General features: G+C 49.4%; 1 long non-coding RNA gene across 1 annotated transcript; it reads left to right on the top strand.

Annotated features, from left to right (window-relative positions):
• The first annotated feature begins 661 nt into the window (after positions 1 to 661).
• Positions 662 to 9,922, top strand: LOC144323062 (uncharacterized). The gene is made up of 4 exons (XR_013388608.1): positions 662 to 956; positions 4,989 to 5,207; positions 9,181 to 9,336; positions 9,735 to 9,922. It is a non-coding gene; the product is annotated as an uncharacterized LOC144323062 (long non-coding RNA).
• The last annotated feature ends 14,831 nt before the right edge of the window (positions 9,923 to 24,753 follow it).

The following is a 24,753-nucleotide window of genomic DNA, read 5'->3' as shown; positions in this document are numbered from 1 at the left end:
AGAGTTAGCTCCTTTATCGCCCTGACAACTCCGTGATACAGACTGGGTTACTATCCAGATGAGGCACTGAGGCCCGGAGAGCTTGGGGTAATTCTATAGCCAGCTTCTGAGCAGGGATCCAGGCCTAGGCAGCGTGGCCCATCAGGTACGACTTCATCATACTGGCCACCCCACATCAGGGCTGGCCACCGTGCAAGGACTCTGATTATCAGCAGAACAGAAATGACTGGCGCTTAATTCAGAAAGCCCAGCAGCAGCACTGTAGGGGTGCAGCAGAGTCTCTCCTCTGGGAGGTTTTCATGCTAATTAGATGCCCAGAGCCTGTGGGCAAAGCTTTGGAGGGGCTGGGCTTGGGAATCCCCCAGGACCCCGTGCCCCTGAAACTTCAAGGGCACGAGGCTGGAAGAATAAAAGGGCTTTTCATGGAATTCCAACAGGAAACCCACGAGAACATTCCTGTTCCAAGGATTCCAACAGGAAAACCACGAGAACATTCCTGCTCCAAGGATTCCAACAGGAAAACCAAAAGAACATTTCTGCTTGTAGGGTTCCAGCTGGGAGCCGGAGTCCATATTCCCTGCTCAGGAGGCTGGCCTGTGGGTAAAGGGGTGGAGTAGAAGGTTTGTCCCACCCTCATGAACCATCCCCAGTCCCCCAGATGGATCCAGACACTCCTCTGGCCTTCCCAGGATAGGGGTGGGCCATTTGGAAACTGGCCTGCCCAGCACCCAGCCCTCTCCTCTGCCTTCATTCACAGTGGCTCTCCTGCCACCCAGCTTCCACAGAGCTCACGGCCACCCAACCCTTCAAGGGTCTTTGTAATCAGGTAGGATTTGCAAGCATGTAAAAACATTTCTCTTAAACTAGATTGCCTCTGGAGACACATCAGTCAACAGCTGGATGTGCCCGAAGAAACAAGTGGCACACACCTCCTTCTGTCCACCATCCTCCTCTGAGTAAGTATTGTGCCCCAGCCACAGGACCTGTCTGAAGCTCTGGGAGTGGACCCAAGGAACAGGACAGGTTCCTGGCCTTAAGAAACTTCTAGTCTAGTAGAGGAGCTCAGAGGCCCTCCAACGGGAAGTGCTTTCAGAATGCTACAAGGCAACTGGCCACAGAATTCATCAAAGCAACCTGTACTTATGGGGACCTGCCACATACCGGGCACTGTGGGAGGTTCCCAGGCAGAGTGAGGTAGTTCCCTCTCCCCCAGGAACCACTGCCTAATGGGAGTGACCACCCAGTAAATGGCCATAACATAGTGGGAGGAGAGTTGCAATCAAGGTTTGCTAGGGATGCAGAACAATAAGACAGCCAATCCTGAGAGAAGGGGAGTAGAGATCAGGGAAGGCTTCCTGGAGGAAGTGATACTCGAGGATGCTGAGGAGCTCAGCTGGAGGTGCAGTGAGACTTCAGGGGTGGGAGGAGAGGTGGTGAGCCTTGACCTAGACCACAGTAGTGGGGGTTAGGATTGCATCATGCAATGGTAACCATTAATAAAAGGCAGAGAGAGGGTACAGAGGAATAGGTTTTAGGCACAGAACAAGGGAAGCAGACACCAGATGGCCAGATCTTCAGGATCCAGGGCGATGGTTGGGAGGACAGAGCTGGAGGAGCCGTGGGTCAACTTGGGACATGTGTTTTTGTTCAGTGAAGGAGAGAAAGTAATTGCAGGCAGGAGGAGTTTGCAGTTAGGAGGATGGGAGGGAATCCAGGCTTCCAGGGGGTCTCTGGGCTCTGTGAGGGAGAGGTATGACATTGGGAAAATGAAAGGAATCCAGAGTGAGCGTACAGGGCCTTTTCAACTGCAACCACCCAGACACCCACTTCCAACTCGTGGGGTCGACCATCATCCCCCACATGAGGCCCCAAGGCCTATCCAGGGAGGTCGGCAATGACATAGGGAGCTGTGGCTGAGATTGGGAGGGAATGGGTCCCAGCAAGTTACCAAGAGGGGCCAGAGGCAGTAATTTGGGGTGAGGATTAGGGGGAAGCAGAGGTGGCAAACCAGAGATGAGGTCAGGGACACACATGGGTGGCATCGGCTTGTGGGCCAAGAGCTGGAACAACAGCCAGGGTCAGGGCAGGACAAGGAGAGGCCTGCCACCAGAAGAGGGGCCTGGGGGCCTGAATCAGGTCAGCAGTGGGGAGCAGGGGCAGGGGGCTGTGGAAAAATCAGCCACAGGAGGAGCATTCACACCATGGAAAGGAGCACCTGCTACTTTCCTTTTCCCTCCCAGGTGACACGGCTGAGACCAGGGCCCAGGAGACCAGGGTTCTAGACTTTACTCCAGGAGTGGCTTTGTCCTCTGGTTCCTTCACCTGGAAATGAAATGTTCTCACCCCTGCTCCCCACCAAGGCCTGCTGGGGCGGATGGGGACAGTCACATAAGACGCTGTTGCTGGATGTGCCTCTGGAGGGCCATGATGCAGAGTGAGAGAGAATCTCGAGTGGATTTCCTAGCATCTCCCTGGATGTCTGATCTAAATTTAGGTCCTTTTGGTCTACACTGAATCCCAGCCACTGCCTTTCCTTCCTTCCTGCAGGCTGTCTGGAGACAGCACAAGGAAGGCCCTGCTGGAAGGCGGGCTGCTCAGTGTTGTTTCACCTGAGTCTGCGTGCTTTCTGGCCAAAGGTCCCCAGACCTGCCCTGTGCCTCCTCTGCCTACCCCTGCCCTCAAGCTCCCCATTCCTCTCCTACTGTTCCAGATGTGCCCTCTCCCCGCCAACTCCAGGTCATCCTCACCCACACTCATGCCCACTCTTTGCTCAGCTACCCCAAGAAGGCAGGCCTTTCCACGCCAGGATACCTCAAGCAATTACCTAACCTCTCAGGGCCTCATCTATACTCTAAGGATGATGCCTACTCACCTAACCTCATAGGGCCTATAACAGAGCCTTTTGTGTTTTTCTACAAGAAATAGAAACTCTGACTAATAGGAACTTAAAGTATTAGAAGTGTTGCTTACTAAGAAGTCTTGAGGTGGGCAGTTATCATGCTGGCTTTGCAACTCCAAGATGCCAGGGCTCTGGGTCAGTGTCTAAATTCTGTTTTCCCCCTCATGGTTGTAAGATGGCTGCCATAGCACCAGGTATCACATCTTCTTAAGACTCCCTCCAAAGTCAGGATGTATAAATAAAATCTTTTTTTAAAAAATTAGAAAAAAAAAAAAAAGGGGGCAGCCCTGGTGGCTCAATGGTTTAGCACTGCCTTCAGCCCAGGGTGGGATCCTGGAGACCCGGGATCAAGTCCCACGTCGGGCTCCCTGCATGGACCCTGCTTCTCCCTCTGCCTGTGTCTCTGCCTCTCTCTCTCTGTCTCTCATGCATAAATAAAATCTTTAAAGACAAAAGCAAAAATCAAAGTCAGGATGTAGGCTTAAGGTCAAAGTGGAAAGACCTCTCTTCATGTGATTTTCTTATTTGATCAGAGGTTTAAAATCTTTCTCAGAAGCTTTCCCTGCTTCTGAAACCCCCACAGTCCCCACAATTCCTGGCAAATTTTCCTTGTATCTTGTTAACCAGAACTGGGTTGAAATTTTGAGTTACCAAAAAGGCTTAGAAAGTATCTATGATCAGAAGAGGGCAAGACAGAGGGGAGTTGAGAATGGCCTTTGGGTAGTAAATTAACACGGTGTTTTAGAAGGTAGCTGAAGATCAGACAAGATGGCTATGAACGTTTTGTTTTCTCTTTTGCTACAAGCGCTCACTACCTCCCAAATCCTTGCGCTGCCTTCCAACTGGCCACGCTGGGGTCATGGGGGCATCCCTCTCCCATTAGGGGCTGCTCATCACCCTCCCACCCCAAGGAATGACAAGGCTGTCCCCATGCTGGATGGTGAAAGAATAACCTCAGTTTCCTCAATTAAGTATCACAAGGTTAATTGCCTCAGAGATTCCAGGGCAAGGAGGAGAGCTGAGCCTTGTCACAGACAATCAGCAAGTTTTACTGGTCTCTCTCTGTGCCCAGCCCCAGGGGGAAGCAGGAGACTGTCCCTTGTGAGCTAATCATCTGGGCAAACTTGACTGCAAGTTAGAACTACTTGGAAAAAGCTTTAAACATATCCCTGCTCAAAAACCTCAAAGCCCCAGTCCAATCTTCAGAGAAAGTGCTATTCAACAAATTCCTGTAGAGGGGCTTCCAGCAATATACTGGACCAGCATTCCCTGAAAGCCAGGAAAGTTGGAGAAACTGGCATGTCTGTACGGGGACACAGTGACTAAATGTAATGTGGTGTACCCTGGGTGGATTCCTGGAACAGAAAGAGAACGTTAGGTAAAAACAAAGGGACACTGCATAAAGCATGGATTTTAGTTAGTCATAATCGATCAATATTGGATTATTAATGTAACCAATGTGCTCTACTAATGCACATCACTAATAATAGAAATATATATGGGCCACAAGGGATATATGGAAACTCTTTGTACTATATACTCAAATTTTTTTAAAAGATCTTTTTATTTGAGAGAGAGAGAGAAAGAACAAGCTGTGGGGGAAGGGTGGAGAGAGGCAGAGGGAGAATCAGACTCCTGGCTGAGCAGGGACCCTGACTCAGGGCTCGAATCCAGGACCCATGAAATCATGACCTGAGCCGAAGGCAGCCTCTTAACCAACTGAGCCACCCAGGCGCCCCTCTATATGCTCAATTTTATTTTTTTAAATTTTATTTATTTATTTATTTATTTATTTATTTATTTAAGATTTTATTTATTTATTCATGAGAGACACAGAGAGAGAGGCAGAGACACAGGCAGAGGGAGAAGCAGGCTCCCTACAAGGAGCCCGATGCTGGACTAGATCCCGCACCCCAGGATCACACCTTGAGCTGAAGGCAGACGCTCAACCGCTGAGCCACCCAGGCACCCCTATATGCTCAATTTTAATGTAAATCTGGAACTGTTCTAGAAACTAAACAACTAGCATCTCAGGGACTCTTGGATTCTCTGTCACTCCATGGCTGTCCTACCTTCCACTCCTCTTCAGCTGACAGCATTGCAACAACCTGCGCGGTTCCTGGCTCCTTCCTTCCACGGCATGACCCTGGAGATACCCCTCAGCTCCCAACTGGATCCTCCCTCAGAGGGTTTCAAGCATGAATCTGGCATCCATAGGGGATCACGGTGACGCGGCAGAGACTGGTTGGAGGTGCATAAGAGAGAAACGCAGCTCTCACTCATGTTAGGCTTGCTGGCTGCTCCGGTGGTGAGTCCCTTCATTTTACCTAACTTCAGTAGCTGGCAATGAGGGGAACACAGCTACCCAAGAAGTGTATGAAAACCTAGGGAGGAAGCTGAATCCCTTGGAGGTGAAATCTCACAGAGATTACGGGAACACCAGTGATAGGAAAACTGTAAATTTTGCTAAACATACCTCCCAAAGAATGGCAGTGATATAGCGATACAGTGGTGATGAACACAAGCTTTGGGGTCTGACACATTTTGGTTCAAATTCTAGCTCTGCTACTTAGTAATTGAGTGGTGTTTACGTTAATCATGGTAGGTTAGGGCAGCCCCGGTGGCAGAGTGTAGTTTAGGGCAGCCCTGGTGGCACAGTGGTTTGGCACTGCCTGCAGCCCAGGGTGTGATCCTGGGGACCCTGGATCGAGTCCCACGTCGGGCTCTCTGCATGGAGCCTGCTTCTCCCTCTGCCTGTGTCTCTGCCTCTCTCTGTGTCTCTATGAATAAATAAATAAAATCTTTAAAAATTAAAAAAAAATCATGGTAGGTTAAATTATGCTGCAGGAACAGACAACCCCCAAATCCCAGTGGCTTAAAATGACAAAGATGGAGGTGCCTGGGTGGCTCAGTCAGTTAAGCGTCTGCCTTGGGCTCAGGTCATGATCTGGAGTCCTGGGATCAAGTCCCATATGGGGCTCCCTGCTCAGCAGGGAGTCTGCTTCTCCTTCTCCCTTTTCCCCTCCCCACTGCTCGTGCTCTCTCTCTCTCTCAAATAAAATCTTTGAAAAAAACCACAAAGATGTACTCATGCACACAAAGCCTTGTTACGTGTCTAAGTGACTCTATGCAGCTGCCTTCCACATTGAAGACCCTGTAGTACACCTCCGTGTCAATACACAGCCTTCCCTAATTACTGGGAAGAGGGAAGAAAACTAGGGGGTCAAGTGTTAGTAATTAAGTGCTTCCCCTGAGAAGTGAGCTCTATCAGGTCCATTCACATTTCACTGGCTGTGGAAAGTCACATGACCTCATTCAACTTCAAGAGAGCTGGGGAGTACCCTCCTCCCATGTTCTCAGAAAGAAAGGGGAATGAGATGTTGGTAAATAATCATAATGTCCTCCACAAATTTGGACAAGCAAATTAACCTGTTTCCACATCAGTTCGTTCATCAGGAAAATAGGGATAATGATATTCACCTTTAGAGGTTGTCGTGGGGATTGACCAGGCTGGCTGTTGGTCAATCCCCTTGGTCAACTGATTGGTTCAGAGATAGACACACAACCTGATGATAACAATCAAATTTTGCTTAAGATTTGGTTTATGGGGGCACATGGGTGGCTGGCTCAACGGTTGAGCATCTGCCTTTGACTCAGGTCATGATCCCAGGGTCCTGGGATTGAGTCCCACATCAGTCTCCCTGCATGGAGCCTGCCTCTCCCTCTGCCTATGTCTTTGCCTCTCTCTGTGTCTCTAATGAATAAATAAATAAAGTCTTTAAAAAAAAGATTTGGTTTATGGATACTGGAGAGCCTCTCTTCCTCTAAAATACTGAGCAACAGAATCAAGAGAGCCTAAAGCTCTTGCACATAATAAATGATTATTTTTTGTCTTGATAAAAAGTAAACTCGGAACTGTGAGAGTGCCCAGTTCCATCTGGTCTAAGACTAAACTATCTAAGGAGGTTTTCTGGAACAAGTTTTCCACTAAGAAAAAAAAATCATTTATTCCCATTGAATTGAGCAGATTCCCTGTTATATGGATTCATGGAGCTCAGTAAGTTCCCTCCATAGTTTGTAACACTTGGTAATTAAATATGTACAGACAAAAAATAAATAAATATGTACAGACACTAATCACTCCACAAAATTTAGGATTAAGACACGTTGTATTTTTAAAATTTCCCAAATTAAGTTTCATCCAGCTAAAACTGCATTTGTCAAGGCTATAGATAGTTGGTGAAGAAGGTTATAGAAAGACCTTAGGGTTTGCCCACCCATGAAAAGGGGTAGCAGGGCCATAACGTCAATCCATGGTTGAGCCTGGTGCTGCCCACATGGTCCTTACTGAGGAGAGCCTCTACTCTGAGGCAGTCTTGACCTGGGCAGTCAGAAACTTCTTCGAGGTTTCTGAGCCTCAGCTCTTGGGGTCCAGTTCTCACAGACACAGAGCAGCCCCCAACCACCTCAATAATTCTATGGGGCCAACCTCTGGTTATCCCTGCCCCCAGTCCCACAGAATCTCCAACGTTTCTCCTCTTTGGTCCAAGAGGTTCCACACCCTTAAAGGCCATATTACTCCCCTGCCCCTCTGGATAGATACCTCGTTAAACCACCAGATGGGCACAGGCTCCCAAATCTCAGGGCAGCCCACCCCTGCCTGACAACTTCTCCATTTGGCCGGAAACAGAGACCAAAGACTGTTACTTCCCTCACAGAGATAAGGAAAGCTCAAACCTCAAGAACTCAAAAGTCAGCTTTATCCAGAAGGAAAGGAAAAGGTGCATATTTCCTCATATCCTGATAAGCCAACAACCTAAAATGTGGGAAAATGAGACCCAACTTGTCAACAGGTTGTTTTGCTACTTGACATTGGCATCAAGCCCACCTGCCACATATGTCTGTATATGGAAACGGAGGTCCTAGTGGCTGGGGTCTGATTTGCTTGCCCTTTGATCGTGGTCTGTAGCTCAGAACATGAGCAATGAGTCTCAACACATCTTAGTTCTATAATTACTTATTAATCAGAACTCTTTCTGTGCTAAGTGACAAAAACCAAACTGGATCTTTTTTTTTTTTTTTCTTTTAAGGTAATTGGCTCTTGTAACCAGGACAAATGAAGGTAGGCAGGGCTTCTGGCAAGTTTGGAATGATGTGAAAGAGTCAGATTTTCTCTCTGGCTCTTTGGCATAGTTTCGTCTCTGTGTCTCTGTGTTGGTTTCATTCTTCTGTCAGCTTCTTTCTTGTGTCCTTGGGCAATGGCTCCAGCAGCTTCAGGTTCTCTTGGTCTTCATCACTCAGTACCTCAGAGGAGGAGAGACTCTCTTCCCAGCATCCAAAGCTTGAATCTCAAGCAAGACTCTTATGATATTATGTATCTGCCCTTGAACCAATTTTTTTTAAAGATTTTATTTATGCATGAGCAACACAGACTGAGAGAGAGAGAGAGAGAGGCAGAGACACAGGCAGAGGGAGAAGCAAGTTCCATGCAGGGAGCCCGATGTGGGACTTGATCCTGGAGTCCAGGGTCACGCCCTGGGCCAAAGGCAGGCGCTAAACCACTGAGGCACCCAGGGATCCCCAAGCCCTTGAACCAATTAGTTGGCCAAGAGGACTGTGTACTTAGAATGGCCACTTGGGTCACATGCTGCCCTCTGCATGATGGTAGGGAGGTCTCATAAGAAAGAGCTTTACCAAGAAGAGGGATGGCTCCTCCAATAAAAATGGGAACTATGACCAACCAAAGAGAAAAGGGCTCTGCGCAGGCAGACAGAAACAGCAGAGTGTCCCCTATGAGAAATGTAGGGAGCTAAGGTTGGTGGACAGTTGGGGTAAAGTGAGGTAATAGTTAGGGTAAGCCAGCTGCTGTAACAACAACCCCCAAATCTCAATGTCTTAATTGTCAGTCCATAGTTATCCCTGGTGCTGTCCACATGGGACTCACTCATGCCACAGTCCAAAGATCCAGCCATGGCTTCATGCAGTCATCCAGGGACCCAGCCTCCCTCCTTTTATTTTATTTTTTAAAAAGATTGTATTTATTTATTATTTATGTATGTATTTATGTATTTTTATTTATTTGAGAGAGAGAGAGAGAGCATGAGTGGGGGGAGGGCAGAGGGAGAGGGAGAAGCAGACTCCCCACTGAGCAGGGAGCCCGATGCAGGGCTCAATCCCAGGACCCTGGGATCATGACCTGAGCCCAAGGCAGACGCTTAACTGACTGAGCCACCCAGGTGCCCCCAGTATCCCTCCTTTTAGTGACGTTCTCATCCTCCGAGGCTCTGGAGTCCTTGCTTCTAGTGGCACTGATGACGAAAGGGAAAGCACATGGAAGCTTGTTGGAATTGGTGTCTATCACTCCTGCCCAAAATCCATGGACCAGAAGTTGATAAATGCTGGAAAATGTTCTCGAGAAGAGGAGTAAACAGCAATTGGTGAGTTCATGAGTTTTCACAGGACCAAGATAGGTTTTGAGAGGAGGCGGGGGAGGCAGGGAAGGCTATGATGGGCTTAGAACTCAAGGCTGCCAACCTCTGCCCACCAGATTGTCCACTTGGCATATCACTATCCCTCTCTGAGCCTCAGTCTCCCCATCTGTCAAACATAACATAACCCACTCTATAGCCCCTTTCTATGCAAACACTTTCTGCTTCTGAGATTTATCTGCTGCATAAGGCTCCATTCACTTTCTCACTTATCAGTTTCTATGCTCTCATCATCTCTGACTTCTCTTTAACTTTGCAATGTCCCCCCATCCAAGCCCTCCTTTCCCCTTCTCTGCTTTATCTTTCTTCATAGCATGTATGATATACCAAATGCTTTTCTCATTTAGTCATCCTCTCCCTATACAAGAATATAAGCATCAAGAAGTCACAGGGCAGCCTGGGTGACTCAGCGGTTTAGTGCTGCCTTCAGCCCAGGGCATGATCCTGGAGACCCGCAATCAAGTCCCATTTTGGGTTCCCCGCGTGGAGCCTGCTTCTCTCTCTGCCTCTCTCTCTCTCTGTCTCTCATAAATAAATACAATCTTAAAAAAAAAAAAAAAGTCACAGCTTTTTGTGTCTGGTTCACTGCTGTATCGCCAGTACCTAGAAAGTGCTTGGCATAGTGTAAGTAGTCAGTGCATATTTGTCAAATGAATGAATGAATGAATGAATGAATGAAATTGAAAACCTTTCTCAGAATGGCAAGTTGTCTAAAATTCATAACAGAACAACACTGCCATCTGGTGTCATACCTTCAAATTGCAAGCACAAATTATGGTTGAGGGATGTCTCTGAAGACCGGTCTTGTCAAATCCACCCTATTTCATTGCTGAAAGCACCATGGTCTGACTTTGGCAGCTTGGATGTCCCAACAGCCCCATGAAGTCTGACTTCCTGTCCCATGGGTGCTCCCTCCAGATCACTAGATGAGACCTGACTAACCATTTATATAACGTCCTCAAATGCACCTGGCACTCAAAGCTTGCTCTCATGCTGCTGAAATCAAGAAACATGGAGAATGTTATCTCTTCAGAAGATGAAGTATCAGAAAAAATATCCCAGTCTTGAGAGGGGATGGAAGAGAGAATATATCAGGTGAGACAAGCAAAAAGGACCAAGGGAAGAAGAGAAAGCATTTTGGGAGGAACCAAGAGGCTAGACTCTACCTCCAACCTGACCTCGAATTCACTTTGGTTTCCTCATCTGCAAGATGATGGCACTGACTAGATGGCCTCTAGCCCTATTTAGCCTAGCCCTAAAGTTCTTAAGACCTTCTTAAGAAGGAACAGGAAAAAAAAAAAAAGAAGAAGAAGGAACAGAAAAGTCATAGTTACTATACTTCCAATATCTGGGCATAATGCCTAGAAAGAGAGAGGTAAGTGGCTCATTCACTGATCAGAAGCTGGTGTCCTCACTTGGGGTTCTCCTCTTTACTTGGCAGTTGTTCCAATGCGGTGCTAGCTTTTTCTAGAGGACTTGGCTGCCTCCAGAGTGTCCCTTGCAGAACCTCACCTCTGCTTTGCCCAGCCTTGGTGGGTGTGGCCTAGTGCCCTTGGTGCCATGGCAACCAGGCCCTACCCCCCAACACACACAGGTTTTGTTTGCAATACTCTTTTCAGTAGCCTGAGGGTTGATTCCAGAGGATCTCTGATTTCTTTCAGCCAAGTTTGCTCCTCCATTTCCTCATTCAGGCTGACTGCCCTGGGATAAAGGGAAGTGGCCCTCCATGGACTTTTGTCCCTTCTTCTGGACCCTTGCCCACCAGTGACAGGAGCAGCTTTAGTGGCTCTGGTGGTGCCAGAGTTCTTCCCTGCTGGCCTCTGCGCCAGCTCCGTCCAGCCCTGCTATGTGGAGCACATTCCAGGTTGTGTGGATATAGAAGATAGGTTGGGCCTCTGTCCACAAAGGGCTACATGGAGGGATGTAGCACATGCAGAACCCCAAACAAGCCATGACAGTGTATGTGTGAGCAAGCATCAAAATAAGGGGCTCAGGCTGAAGGGATTGTTGACTGGAGGAGGTGGGATTCCCACAGCCTCTGAGTTCATAGAGTATCTGAGACCTCAGGAGCACACCTTGTCCCAGCAAATCTTAGCACCTAGAGTCAGGGAGAGAAACAACCATAAGCACCCTCCATGTGGATATCATTGAGAGATAAATCTGGCTGTTTTGTGACACTAGAGCATCTGGATGCCCAGAGCACTTCAGAGACCCATTGTTCTTCTTCCATATTCCTTCTCCTCTGCTTTCCCAGCCACTACCAGAGACTCCTCTCCTCTGGGCTTAGTCAGGGGCTTTGCTGTATTTACTGCCTGCCTTCCCAGTGTTTTCTCTGCTTCTGCTGCTCCTCCCAAATGGCAACTCTTCCCACTTACTCCTTTTTTTTTTTTTTTTTAAAGATTTTGTTTATTTATTCATGAGACACACAGAGAGAGAGAGAGAGAGAGGCAGAGACACAGGCAGAGGGAGAAGCAGGCTCCATGCAGGGAGCCCGACATGGGACTCCATCCTGGGACTCCAAGATCACGACCTGGGCCAAAGGCAGGCACTAAACCACTGAGCCACCCAGGGATCCCTCTTCCCACTTACTCCTAAGAGAGCTTGTCCAATGGCATAATGAGCCCGATTGTCCCTTGTCCATTCGATAGCCCCACCATCTCTTTCCACATTCTCTATGGCACCAAGAGAGGCTGGGAACTATAATTCCCAGAATTCCCTTAGTTCTGTGGTTCCATCTTAGAACCGCCAAGATGATGCCCTGGTTCCATATTTGGCAGATGAAAGGAAAGGAGAGGTCATCATTAAATCTAAATGGAGGGCAGCCCAGGTGGCTCAGCAGTTTAGCACTGCCTTCAGCTCAGGGCCTGGGATCGAGTCCCACGTTGGGCTCCCTGCATGGAGCCTGCTTCTCCTTCTGCCTGTGTCTCTGCCTCTCTCTCTCTCCCTGTGTCTCTCATGAATAAATAAATAAAATCTTTTTAAAAAAGTCTAAATGGAGATAAAGAGTTTTCCATGAAAATTTAGCAGCTAAAATAACACGTGCCACAAGTGTAAAATACATACTAGATTTTGAAGACTTTGTACCAGAAAAAGGTAAAATATCTCAGTAATTTTTTTACATTGGTTCTACTTATTTTATTTTTGATAAATTGGGTTAAATAAAATACATTATTAAAACTAATTTGGCTTGTTCCTTTGTACTTTTTCATGTGATTACTGGATATTTTTAAATTACATATGTAGCTCACATTCTATTTCTATTAGACAGAGCTGGTGCCTGGGAGGCTCAGTCAGTTAGGCATCTGCCTTTGGCTGGGGTCATGATCCCGTGGTCCTGGGATCAAGCCCCAGGTCAGGCTTCTTGCTCAGCAGAAAGTTTGTTTCTCCCATTCCCCCAACTTGTGCTCTCTGGCTCTATCTCTCTGTCAAATAAATAAATAAATAAATAAATAAATAAATAAATAAATAAATAAAATCTTTAAAAAAAAATGTGTAGAGGGTGGATGGAAACTAAGCACACAAAACACTTCATAGCCACGCAAGACAATAAACAATGTCACAATGTTGAATGCCACTCAAGAATGGTACAAATAATAAGACTTAAGAGCTTAAAGGAGAAAAAGAGGTCTCTGAGGGCTCTGGAGTAGGGAAGGCAATGAAAGCAAAACTGAATCACATCCTGAAGGTTGGGGAGTGTGTGGATGGGGTGAGGGTGTTGAGGCCATTCCAGGAGTAGATGCAATGTGCCCAGGGAGGGATAACTCAGGCTTGGCAAGATGCAAAGGTCTTGGGGTCTCAAGCAAACGTGAAGTAAGAGGACATTGTTTCCACTTGTGCCTTCAGTCACAAGTCCATTCATTCCACCCTGTGGCCCAGAGTGTTGTGGGAGGGAAAGAAGCTGGCAAGGAGGTACTGAGCAGAATGCCGGGAACATGGATGCCATTTCCAAGGGTGTCACAGGGCCTTTGAACACCAGGTAACAGTACAAATGCAAACCCAGGCCCAAACACCTCCTCTGGCTTTGTCTAGAATGGGCTCCTTGTGGGGCTGCACTTTCCCCAGGTGCTGGAGTCAGGGGTCTAGGTCCAGCACAGCAGGATGTGCCCCCCCCCGCCCCCCCCCCCCCACACACACATACTTAGCCCCATTCCAAGCAGTTTCCTGGTGGTTGTAGATCTGAGTCTTGGGGAAAGTCACAGAGGTAAACAAGTGTTTCTGTCTGAGATGAACTCCCTCCATCTAGGCATTGTGAAGTGTGGCAGAAGGAGGCCATGGGGACAGGAAACACAAAGCCATGGCTTGAAAGTGCTTGTGCTTGCATTTTGCTGAATTTCTGCCATGGCCATTCCCATTTGGCACTGGGATCTTTCTAAGAAAATCTGGGACCTCCGTGGTCCTGGCCTGGTCCTTTGGGGCTGACTGCTTGGAGCCAGGAGGGAGGAGGCTGGAGCTGAGGCCAAGTGGGATGTTGAGTCATCCCAGGAACGGCCCACTGTGCTTTCCAGCCTAGAGGCTGCACCAGAGGAGCGTCCGTCAAGGCCAGCCAGGCCAGAGGGGGCGCCAGAGCACCCACTGCCGCACAACCAGGCAGTCTCCAAAAAGCACTGATCCCCAAACCCTGGGCGTGTGTTGCCTCCTTGTTGGGAGATCTTTGAAAATAAGAGAGCTTTTCCACCATTGCTCAATGACCCTTCACGTTTGCTTCCAGAAAGAGAAAGACTTAGCTCAGTGAATACTTCCTAAGCACCTGTCACCCAACACTGAATCAGGCACCATGAGGGAAATGCAAGGAAGAGTAGGTAATCTTTAAAACCCAGGGCAGTGGCAGCCCCGGTGGCTCAGTGGTTTAGCACCTGCCTTTGGCCCAGGGCCTGATCTTGGAGACTGAGGATTGAGTCCCACGTCAGGCTCCCTGCATGGAGCCTGCTTCTCCCTCTGCCTGTGTCTCTGCCTCTCTCTGTGTGTGTCTTTCATGCATAAATAAATAAAATCTTTAAAAAAAAAAAACAAAACAGGGCAGGGGGAAGGCTGGGTGGCTCAGCTGGTTAAGTGCCAGTCTTAGGCTCAGGTCATGATCTTAGGGTCCTGGGATTAAGCCCTGTGTCAGGCTGTCTGCTCAGTGGGGAGTCTACTTGTCCTTCTCCCTCTGTGATCTCTCTCGCTCTTGCTCTCTTTCAAATAAATAAATAAAAATATTTTAAAACTAAAAAAAAATAAAAGGGCAGGAAGAGACTGAAGAGGTCATGGAAATTTCCCTGAGACGGAAGACTTCCTAAAGAAGAAATTCCTGAAACATGATCCCTGGCAACTCAATGTGGCCTTGGTCCTTGTGGAGGATTGGCCCAGGGCATGAAGAGGCACTGAAGCACGCAGCCCAGACTGTAAGCACCAGGGGAGCTCTGAGCCAGGGATGGACAGGGGGACAGGGATGGCCCATAGGCGTGGGAACAGGCAGGGACTGAAAGTGGCCCTGAAGGACACATGGACTCTTAGGCCAGGAAAAAGAAAGCGGGGTGTGAAGTGGTTAGAAGGAGGAAGAGAAGGGCCCCTGGGTGCTCAGTGGTTGAACGTCTGCCTTCGGCTCAGGGCGTGGTCCTGGGGTCCCAGGGTCCTGGGATCGAGTCCTCCATTGGGCTCCCTGCAAGGAGTCTGCTTCTCCCTCTACCTGTGTCTCTGTCTCTCTCTGTGTCTCTCATGAATAAATAAATAACATCTTTAAAAAACAAAAGGAGGAAGAGAGGAAAAGGAGAGGAGGAAGAGAGAGGGGAAGAAGAAAGAGGAAGAGGCACAGGGGAAGGAGAAGGGATGATTCCAGAGGGAACGGGAAGTTCTCCAACCCCAAAATTTCTGCTGCCTAAAATCTCACCATGAAATTTTCATTTGTGGGGACAGGGTCATTCTTTATTTTCATCTTTCAAAATGAAGCTTTTCTTGTGGAGGCAACATGTGAGGGCCCTAATAAGATCTGGGATGTTGAAAATCACATAACAGGCTGGAGCAAAATGAAGACAAACTGCCTCTGTCACTATTTGCCGAAGATCAGCCCAGTGGACCAGCTGCTAGCCATGGCCGCAGAAACGCTAGCCAGTGTGGGGATACGGGGGGATTGGGTTTGTACAGTGTCAGGGTCCGCGTGGATCTTCACCCCACTAACCTCAGGAAAACCCTGACATTTCCCCCTGAAGCTCAGCCCTCCTCCAGACAAACTTCCAAAGTAGAAAGAGAAGCAAAGTCTTCTCGGTGATCTCAGCCTCCTTTCCAAAGGGCTCACAGGAGAAAAGGTCTGGAGAAAGTTTCATAGCAGAACTGTTGGGATCCCCGGTGGCACAGTGGTTTAGTGCCGCCTGCAGCCCAGGGCGTGATCCTGGAGACCCTGGATCGAGTCCCACGTCAGGCTCTCTGTGTGATGCCTGCTTCTCCCTCTGCCTGTGTCTCTGTCTCTCACGAGTAAATAAATAAAGTCCTTTAAAAAAAAAAAAAAAAGATCCCAGGTGAGTGAAACTGCCTGAGTTTGGGTCCTGGCTCTATTGTGTGGATCAGAAAATCTGAAAATCTTCTCTCTGAAGCCCAGAGTCCCAGAGTCCTCATTTGTAAAATGAGGCTGAAGGGAGTATTTATTTCATAGGGTGGTCATAAGGTTTAAGCAATATAATGCACCTGTCCCTTAGAACACCACACATTATGCCGGATAAACCTTGTTCTTCATTACCACCGATTTTCTGCAACCAGCCAACAAGGAATCCCTTGGATATTTCAGACTATGACAGAGTCTGCTTAGCCAGACAAACACTTTTTAGCATCATTTTCCCCCATCATTCAAAACTTACCAAGCACCTATTGTGAGCAGGACTTTATAGGGAGTATAGACAATACAAGGATGACACAGAAAGCTATCCTGTCTTGAAAGAATGTACCTCAGTTGGCACAATAGGACACGGTTTCAGGACCTACTACATGATGCAGTGGACAGAGCTGCTGTGTGCTGGACCTACAAGGCCCCCTATCATTTAAGATTCGGTTAGGTGGCAAGTAACTGCATCATCCCAAATGACAGTGGCTTTACTAAGGCAGAACTTGCTTTTCCTCTCCTATAAACATGGCCAGAGGCAAGCAGTCCAGGCTGGTTTTGTGGCTCAACAGGTGTTAAGGGTTGAGGGCACCCTCAGTGTAGGGGTCTCCTTCATGACCCCACATGTACTCGAGCTGCAACCTGGCCATCTTCCTCCTCATCAACATCACTGTCCTTACCAGAGCCACACTTAGAGAGCACACACTATGTGCCAGGAGCCATTCAAATCACTCTTCAAATATTAATTCATAGAATCTTAACAATAGCCCTATGATGTCAATATTATTTTTACTCCTATTTTATTGCTAAGAAAGAGATTTAAGTACCTTGCCCAAGGTTACACAACTAGGTGGCAGGGCCAGGATTTCAACTCAGTCTGGTTCCAGAGTCCAGCTACTAGGAAGAAGCAAGGAAAGGCCATCCATACCCTTTAAAGACACTTTGGCCAAAACTTAGTCGCGTGGCCAGATTTAACTGCAAAGGAGGCTGGGAAATGTAGTCTTTATTCAGAACTGCGAAAACTGGGAGTTCTATTACTAAGAAGGATGAGGAAACAGATTTGGGGAACCAATTTGTAGTCTGTGGTATAGACCCCCCTAATCGCATTCCCTCTCCCATATTGAGGCACCTCAGCAATAATTCTGTATAGCATTACCCCCTCCCACGCCCCATGCTCCTGAACTGCGACCCAGAGAGATTCCATCTTTTCGTGTTAGACAGTGTCAGATACTCTCAGGTGCTCTGGGCAGCAGGCTTCAGTCAAGTCTTCAAGGCTACAGTCTACAAAGAAAATAATTAGGTGGATGTTCTGAAAGATAATGTTGCCCAAGCAGTGCTTCCAGCTGCCAATGCCAGGGCTTCCTAAGGTCCTGCTGCATTCCTGCCCTTGGGTGCTATGAGACCCACCCTGAAGTTTGTGATAAAAATCCCCTTGTTCGCCTCCGTGGGTTTCTAACAATTGCCCAATTGCCATCAAAGGATTCTTTTTTTTTTTTTAAGATTTTATTTATTTATTTGAGAGAGACAGCAGGCACACACAAGCAGGGCGGAATGGGGGTGCAGGGGCAGAGGGAGCAGTAGACTCCCTGCTGAGCGGGGAGCCCAACTTGGGATTTGATCTCAGGACCCCAGGATCATGACCTATGCAGAAGGGAGATGCTTAACGGACTGAGCCACCCAGGTGCCCCTGCCATCAAAGGATTCTAACTCCACAACCAGTTGGGGAGCCCAACTTGGGATTTGATCTCAGGACCCCAGGATCATGACCTATGCAGAAGGGAGATGCTTAATGGACTGAGCCACCCAGGTGCCCCTGCCATCAAAGGATTCTAACAAAGGATTACCACATTCTAACTCCACAACAATGTGGTAAGTGCTATCAGCAGTGTCAACCAAATGCTATGGGAGTATGGAGGTCTGGGGAGGGGACCCGAGGAGGCTTCATAGTCTGGGGTATTATAGCTATTCTTAGACACTTAAAGTGCTAAGTGCTAAGTGACACCACATGCCAGACACTCTTCTACTTTACACACAGTCTCAATCCTCAAATACCCAATGAGGCAGGCACTACTGCTATTATACTCTTTTTACAGATGGACAAACCAAGGCACAGAAGGATTCATGACAAAAGGCCCAACAACAGAATTAAGAGGACTGGGTTTGGCTCCCATGGTCCTAACTGTCATTTGGGTTTGGGTGTTCCGTGTCTAGGCTGAGTCTTGAACCAAGGGTGGGACTTTGTGCTGGTCAGAGGCAGGACTGTTCACACCAAGTAAAAGTACGTGGAAGGCACATCATAGAGTCAGTAAGTGCAAGGGTGATTTAGGGGGTCTGGAACAGTTGCAACACACAGATTTTAAGGAGCAAGAGTGGGCAGCCAGGCTAGAAAGCAGGGTTGGGAGTCAATTCAAGGTGGGGACTGTGAATCTATGCTGAAAAGTTTGGGGGTATTTTGGAGGCACTGGGGAGCCATCGAGAGTGTCAGAATTGGGAAATGACATGCTCTGGGCCTGGCTTTGGGATGACTGCCCAAGAATATGAGCTAGATGACTGGAAGGCGGAAGACTGTCAGGAGGCTCCTATAATAAATAATTCAATACATGGGATTTCAAGAGGGGCAGAGAAGGGAAGATGAAGATGTGACCTCTTGAGGTCAAGAAGCAGAACTTGGGGGTACCTGGGATACTAAGGAGAGAGGGAGGCAATTCCAGAGAGATTCTGTGCTCGCTGGTGGGGTGGAGTGGGGGACAAAGGGAGGATGAGCTCTAGTTGGACCGCATGAGTTTGAGGTGCCTCTGGGACACACTGCTGGAGAATCTTTCAGGCAAAAACATGGAAAAGAAGCCTGAACTAGAAATGCCACTCTGAGGTCGGACATAGCATGCTCCCCGAAGCTGTGGGCACAGATGACACCCCGGGCAATCCCCGCTGGGTTCAGCTTAACTATCCGAGGATAACCAGGCAAGTGCACACCCCAGCAATCCAGAACAGGCTCTCAAAGAGGAAGGCGAGACCCTCGGTGCCTGAAATGGAGGGGGTAGGATGGCAGGAGGTAGGCAAGGGCTTGCGGCCTCCATTGCGGGTTCAGCTCCCTGCTGGCCCTGCCCTGTTAGAGTCCCCACAAGCCTTCTAGTTGCCCTGGAAATGGCTTCAGCACCAAGGATCTGCAGAGTCAAATCATCCCGATTTAGGATGGAAAATGCCCCCAGGGCACTTTATTGCTCACCAACGGATTCTAACTTGTTCATTAAAGTGCCTCATTCTGGTCCCCACACCCGGGCATGCTCACACCTCTGGTGAGGAGTCAGGCCTGCCCAGATGATTAGTGCTTGGGCCGAACCTCGGAGCCAGGGCCACCCCCTCCACCTCCACCCTGCCCTGAGAGCCGGCGCAAGGGCCGTCCTGGGCTCCGTGAGGCAGGCCGCACCCCACAAGGGCCATGGCTGAGGGGGGTAACAGCACTATCAAGCCCCAGCTTTGCCAAATAAGAACTGAGTCACCTTGAACAACTCAGTCCAGGATTGCTGTCCCTCCCCCCTTGCTGGGGTGCTGTGGTGATTAAATGAAATCACTTGTGTGGAGCGCGAAGCCCAGTGCCTGGGAAGTGGCCCTCGCTCAGGGAACGAGACAGGTTGTTCTCACAGCTGCCCTGGGTCTGCTCTCTCCCCCAAAGCAGGAGAGCAAAGGAATGTCTACTGAGTGTGAGGTCGTGAGGTCATAGGACTAGAACTGCTGAGCCACCTCCCCCAGTTTGTCTCCTTCCTCAGACCCTTGGCCCTCCGTCCCCAGCCTTGAAGCTGCAGCCTTCACTCTCAGGCAGGACTCCCTCCTTTCCCCAGGCCCCTCAACTAGCAACTTAGAAAACCGCCCTAGCCTCTCCAGGAAATGGGGTGCAAGGTGAGGGTCTAGCCCGGGAAAAGGACCTACTCATCGTCTGAAACTTCCAGCTGCCCAGGTGGAGATGGAGGCAGGAGGGCTGGGCCAGCAGGCCTGTGTGGAGCGGCCAGGAGTCCTCACCTCCTTGAGCCGCTGGCCTGGCAGGCTAACAGGTAACCCATGGTGTCCTCCCCAGGTTCACACCATGTTTTGCTGCTTCTTCTCTTTCATTATAATCCCAATTCCCCCTCGTCCCTACCAGTCTGTATGACTATGGGAGCAATGGACCAATTGTGAAACAATGCAGAATTCTTCATGCTCTTGCCTCATTTTTACCTCCCTGGACTGCAGACCACCATCCCCTCAACTGCCCAACCCAGCTGAGCCCTAAGCAGGTTTATTTTCTTTGCTAGTTTTTTTTTTTTTTTTTTTTTTTTTTAACTGGGATTGGAGCCAGAATGTAGAAACAGATTGGAGATTAGAGATTTCACTGTTTCCATTGACACTCTGGCCATCCACCCCCTTTGCTGGAATCCACTCTGGGCAGAGTGTGAGAAGGCATTTCCCAAAGGGAGACATCAGCTTCTTGCCTCCTGGGCATTTGGCCCTTGCACCCCACTCCAGTGTGTGTTGGGGAGGGAGGCACTGGGGTAGGGGGTGCATCCCAAGGTAGCTGCTGAGGCAGATAAAGGGAGGTCGGATGTGTCCCAGTGCCCCCCATGCCCCAGCCCTTGCATATGCACACCCTGTGACAAGGTCATTAGCCAAGGTGGTAATGCTAAAGTCACTCATCAGCTCTAACCCAGACCCTTGGTGGGTCACAGGGGCAGGGGTGGGGGTGGAGAGGCTTGTGATTGGCAGGAAACTGGGTTCCTACCCCAAGAAGTTTCTACAGTGCATAGCTAGACAAAGTTGCCAGTGGAAATCATTTAGAAACAAAATCAGATGTAGAATTTTAAAATCTGAGGTTCTAGAAACAAGTTCTATCAGTGTTTTCAGGGATCCAGTGGGTATCTGGTGGACCCTGGAAGGTGTGAGAGCAGGGTGTGCCTACTCAGCTGCCATGGGAGGGAGGGAGGGAAGGAGGGAGAGCAGCTGGAGGAAAGAGGCTATCTTGGTCACCCCTCACAGGGCCCCTAAGAGCCCAATCATGGACCATGTCTTAGCACAGTGATCAACCATGATCAGCTAAGGCCAAGAGAGCTGGCTCCTCTTGAAGCTACTTGAGGAGGCTGAGGCTTGGGGTTTTGTGCTGCAAGAAGCTTCCACTTCAAGGAGAGTTATAAACAAACACCTGACTCATCTACCCATGAACCCTCACTGTGGTCGAGGCCCAGGAACACCCAGAGGGGTGAGGACTGAAGCGGGCATCAAGAGTTGCCAGAGCCAAGCCCTCCCACCCCCTCAGTGTGCTGGAATGAGGATGGCTGATGTGTCCTTTTCTTCCATTTTTCTTGTCCTTTTCTTGGCCAGAGGAGAACAAGGAGATAGTTTGAGACAATGGTCCCTGGGGTAGCAGAAGATGGTCCAGAAGATATGTCTTGGCCAATTGCAGAAGAAACCTCACCCACACCTCAAGAGACGCCAGAGGCCCTAGAGTTTGGGTCCCCTACCAATAGCCCCATTCCCATCAACAATTCAGAGACAATGGAGAAGGCTTGCTCTCCATACACTTGACTAATCTCTCCAAAGCAGAGGCCAGAGCCACTGGAATCGTTCCCAGATGCACCCTATCCAATATGGACCCACTCTTCGAGCCTGCAAGAGGATGGGAGGAAGCCCAGAACGTGCCACCCAAGATAAAGGTTTCCTTCTGATTTTGTGGTTCAGCTAAAGTCGTGTTCTTAATAGTCCAAATAAACAGTTTTCAGCCCGGAGGCCAGGACACGCCAAAACATGCCACTTCCATTTCCAGCACCAATTGGGTGCCACCCATTTTCTAAGCCACAGCCAGCACTAAATAGTGCCCGGTGGGTGGTGGCAGCCAGCAGGGAGGGCTGACTACCAGTTGTGTGGCCCTGGGCTTACAATCATGAGGCAGGGAGGGACAAGTGGATGTTCTTTTGCTAGGGAGACAGGACACCTTCACCTCCAGGGGCACCATCACCCCTGGTGACCTTGCTCAAGCTGATTCTTCCCACCGGCCTTGGTTTCTGCATCTGTAAAATGGGAGAGGAGGACTGGTATCAGAGTTCTAAAGAGTGTCCCCTTCCACAACAACGGCCAGGTCCCAACTCCCACTGGATCAGAACCTCTCAGGCAGGACCCAGAAATCTGTGATTCTGCTGCCAGCTAATATTAGGAGGCCTACAAGGTCTGTCCAGCTCTAACATGTTGATGAGCCTTACTTCTTTCATCTGTGAGAACATATTTGCTCCACAGGTTATATTTTAGCCTCGAAAGAAGGGCCAGCCTCTCCTTTGGGAAACACCGAGAGCTCAGACTTATCCCCCATTCCAGTCTGGTCAGGGGTTAGCATCACTCTGAGCTCTGGGCTCTGTGGGAACTCTGCCCTTGGCCCTTTTGTGCTCTGGAATCTGCTAGAGGCTCAGAACTCTGTCCTGGGTGTGGCCTGGCAGTCAGTTAGCAGCCCAGAGGAGCCAAGGCCAAGCAGCCCCCCAGTGGCTGGCACAAGGCAGGAAAACCTCACTCCCAGACCACCAGTTTAGCTCCATCAGGAGATTTTTGTTGCAGGGTTAAAATGAGGACCCCGCTAGCTCTAGAGATTGTCCGCATCCGTGAAAGAACCAAAATTCTATTTCCTTGCTTCTAGCCTTTACAGAGATCAAAGCCCGAGGAGAGTACCCCGTTGAGGGACACCAGCCGTGGGTGTAAAGTTTCTCTGCAAGGAACTTCTAAATGCAGGCAAGGCCACTGGGCCTGTGGGGGGAGTTATGAGCACCCCTCCCTGGCTTAGATCCAGGCCGTGCTTCTGCCACAGGGACATCCTCGGACATCCCACTGTCCCAACACAGTGGCCTCCACTGATTGGTCTTGAGGAGCTTGTTACCTGGGAAACACTAGCTCTGGAAACGGTACAGGCCAGCTCACAAACGGCCTGCAGGGCAGACCTAGGTCAAGGAGGGCCAGGGGTGGCCCGCTTGTCTCAGAGTGTAGGGGGCCCCTGGGAGCTGGGCCCAGAGACCTGGCGGGGACAGAGGGCCGGGAGGAATGGAAGGCAGGAGCTGGTCAGGCTGCAGACCATCATAGTCTAACCAGCCCCCTTGACTCCTCTAGCACAGGGTGGCTTTTGGGGGGCGCTGCTCTGTAGCGGGAGCAGGAGTAGGGGTGGATGGCAGGCACAGTAAGGAGGGACTGGCAAAAACAGACTGTCGCTCCAATCAGTAATACCTTCCTCTTTGGGCCTTGGAGCCACTGAACCATGGGGCTCATTTTCACTGAAACATGCTTTCCCCAGATTTCTGGAGCCTGTGATTAAGGTAACACAGTTACTAGCACTCAGGGAAGAAGCAAGGCTGGGAGTGGGAGGGGGAGGGAGGGCCCACTGACACATCTGTCACTAATCACAGGGAAAGGCTCAGACCAAAACTCATTTCGGACCCAGAGCCTCTGGGCCTGTTTTGGGAAAGTTGACTAATCCCATAATCCTGCCCACCAGGCAATTTTTCTGCCTGGCTTCCAAGTGGGAGTGGGAGAGAGCCCTGGGGGCAACTGTCCCGCTGAGGAATGTATTCTCTTAAAGGGGAAAAGCCACCTTGGTTAGGCTTTGTTCTACAGAAGTCTGTGGTTTAGGGGTGTCAGCAGTTGTCCCCGCGCCAGGTGGAGGCCAGCCCTCAAAGCAGGAGACAAGGAAAGGGTGCAGGGGGTCCTGTCTTCATGCCGGTGGCAGGGCCACGGCGTCCTCTCGGGAGCCTGCTGCTCAGACCCGGGCTGGGAGCATCAGCTCAGCCTTGCCAGGGAGCTATTCCAAAAGCAGAAGCTCAGTCCCTCCTGACCTGCATGGGATGCTGGCCTGGACACCTTCCTTGCTGGGCTGGGCCACTTGGTGGATGGAAATGAGCACGGCCACCGCCCTCCCCGCCCGGGTCCCTCCAAGAACTGCCAATCTTTCCAGTCCAGACAACTCAGATGGGAAGTGATGAGTGTCCTCATCTTGTCCACATACCCAGGGCTGTGGAGACCCCTGTTCAGGGCGGAGACCCACGAGGCAGCAGCCTGGCACACACACAGACTCACGCACACCCACGTACACACACGTACACACACAGCCCTACACACATACCCAGTGACTTTGGCGCACCAACCCAGCAATACACAAACAATACAAATTAAGACCGGAGCCTCTCGGAGTCACAAGCAGCCAAGTTCCAGGAAAGTTGTGTGCAAACTAGATCAGTCTCATATTTTCCCTTTGTTCGATACTATCACTTTGGAGATGTGCTTGCTTGGTAGTGGGGGGAGCAGGAAGTTTGACAGGAAAACACTTTTTTTTTTTCAATCACACTTGAAAAGAAAGAAATCCTTTTGGATTATATAGACAAAGGAAAATAATAGTCTCGGCGTCAGACCTCACCAGTAGTACCACTCCGAGACCTCTGCTGTAGTGAGACCCAAGTGCTCCCTCCTCTTCTGTTTTCCAGTGAGGTGTGGGAAAGGAGCGATGTCTCCTAGGGAAATTTTTTGGTAAACTGCTTTAAGCCAGCTTCTTCCTGTGAGCATCCCATGGTGATCTCTGACACCCCCAAGCCGCCGGGAGCAGGAACCCGGCGGCCAGCTGGCTAAAAGCATGTGCTGTCTCTTTAAGAGCGTGGCCTGGGAGTTTGTTTACTAGGACGTTTGTTTGGGTCTCAGTGGGAGGAAAGGAAGAAGATAAAAGCGGGTTGGGATACTAGAAAGACCAAAAAAAAAAAAAAAGCCAGAAAGCAAGATTACAAAAGCTAGTTAGGTCCAGAGGGAAAATT

This window comes from Canis aureus, chromosome 11 (genome assembly GCF_053574225.1).
Source record: "Canis aureus isolate CA01 chromosome 11, VMU_Caureus_v.1.0, whole genome shotgun sequence".
In the NCBI taxonomy this organism is placed as follows: Eukaryota; Metazoa; Chordata; class Mammalia; order Carnivora; family Canidae; genus Canis; species Canis aureus.
The sequence above is the reverse complement of the archived record's forward strand: the minus strand, read 5'-3'. Positions and strand labels throughout refer to the sequence as shown.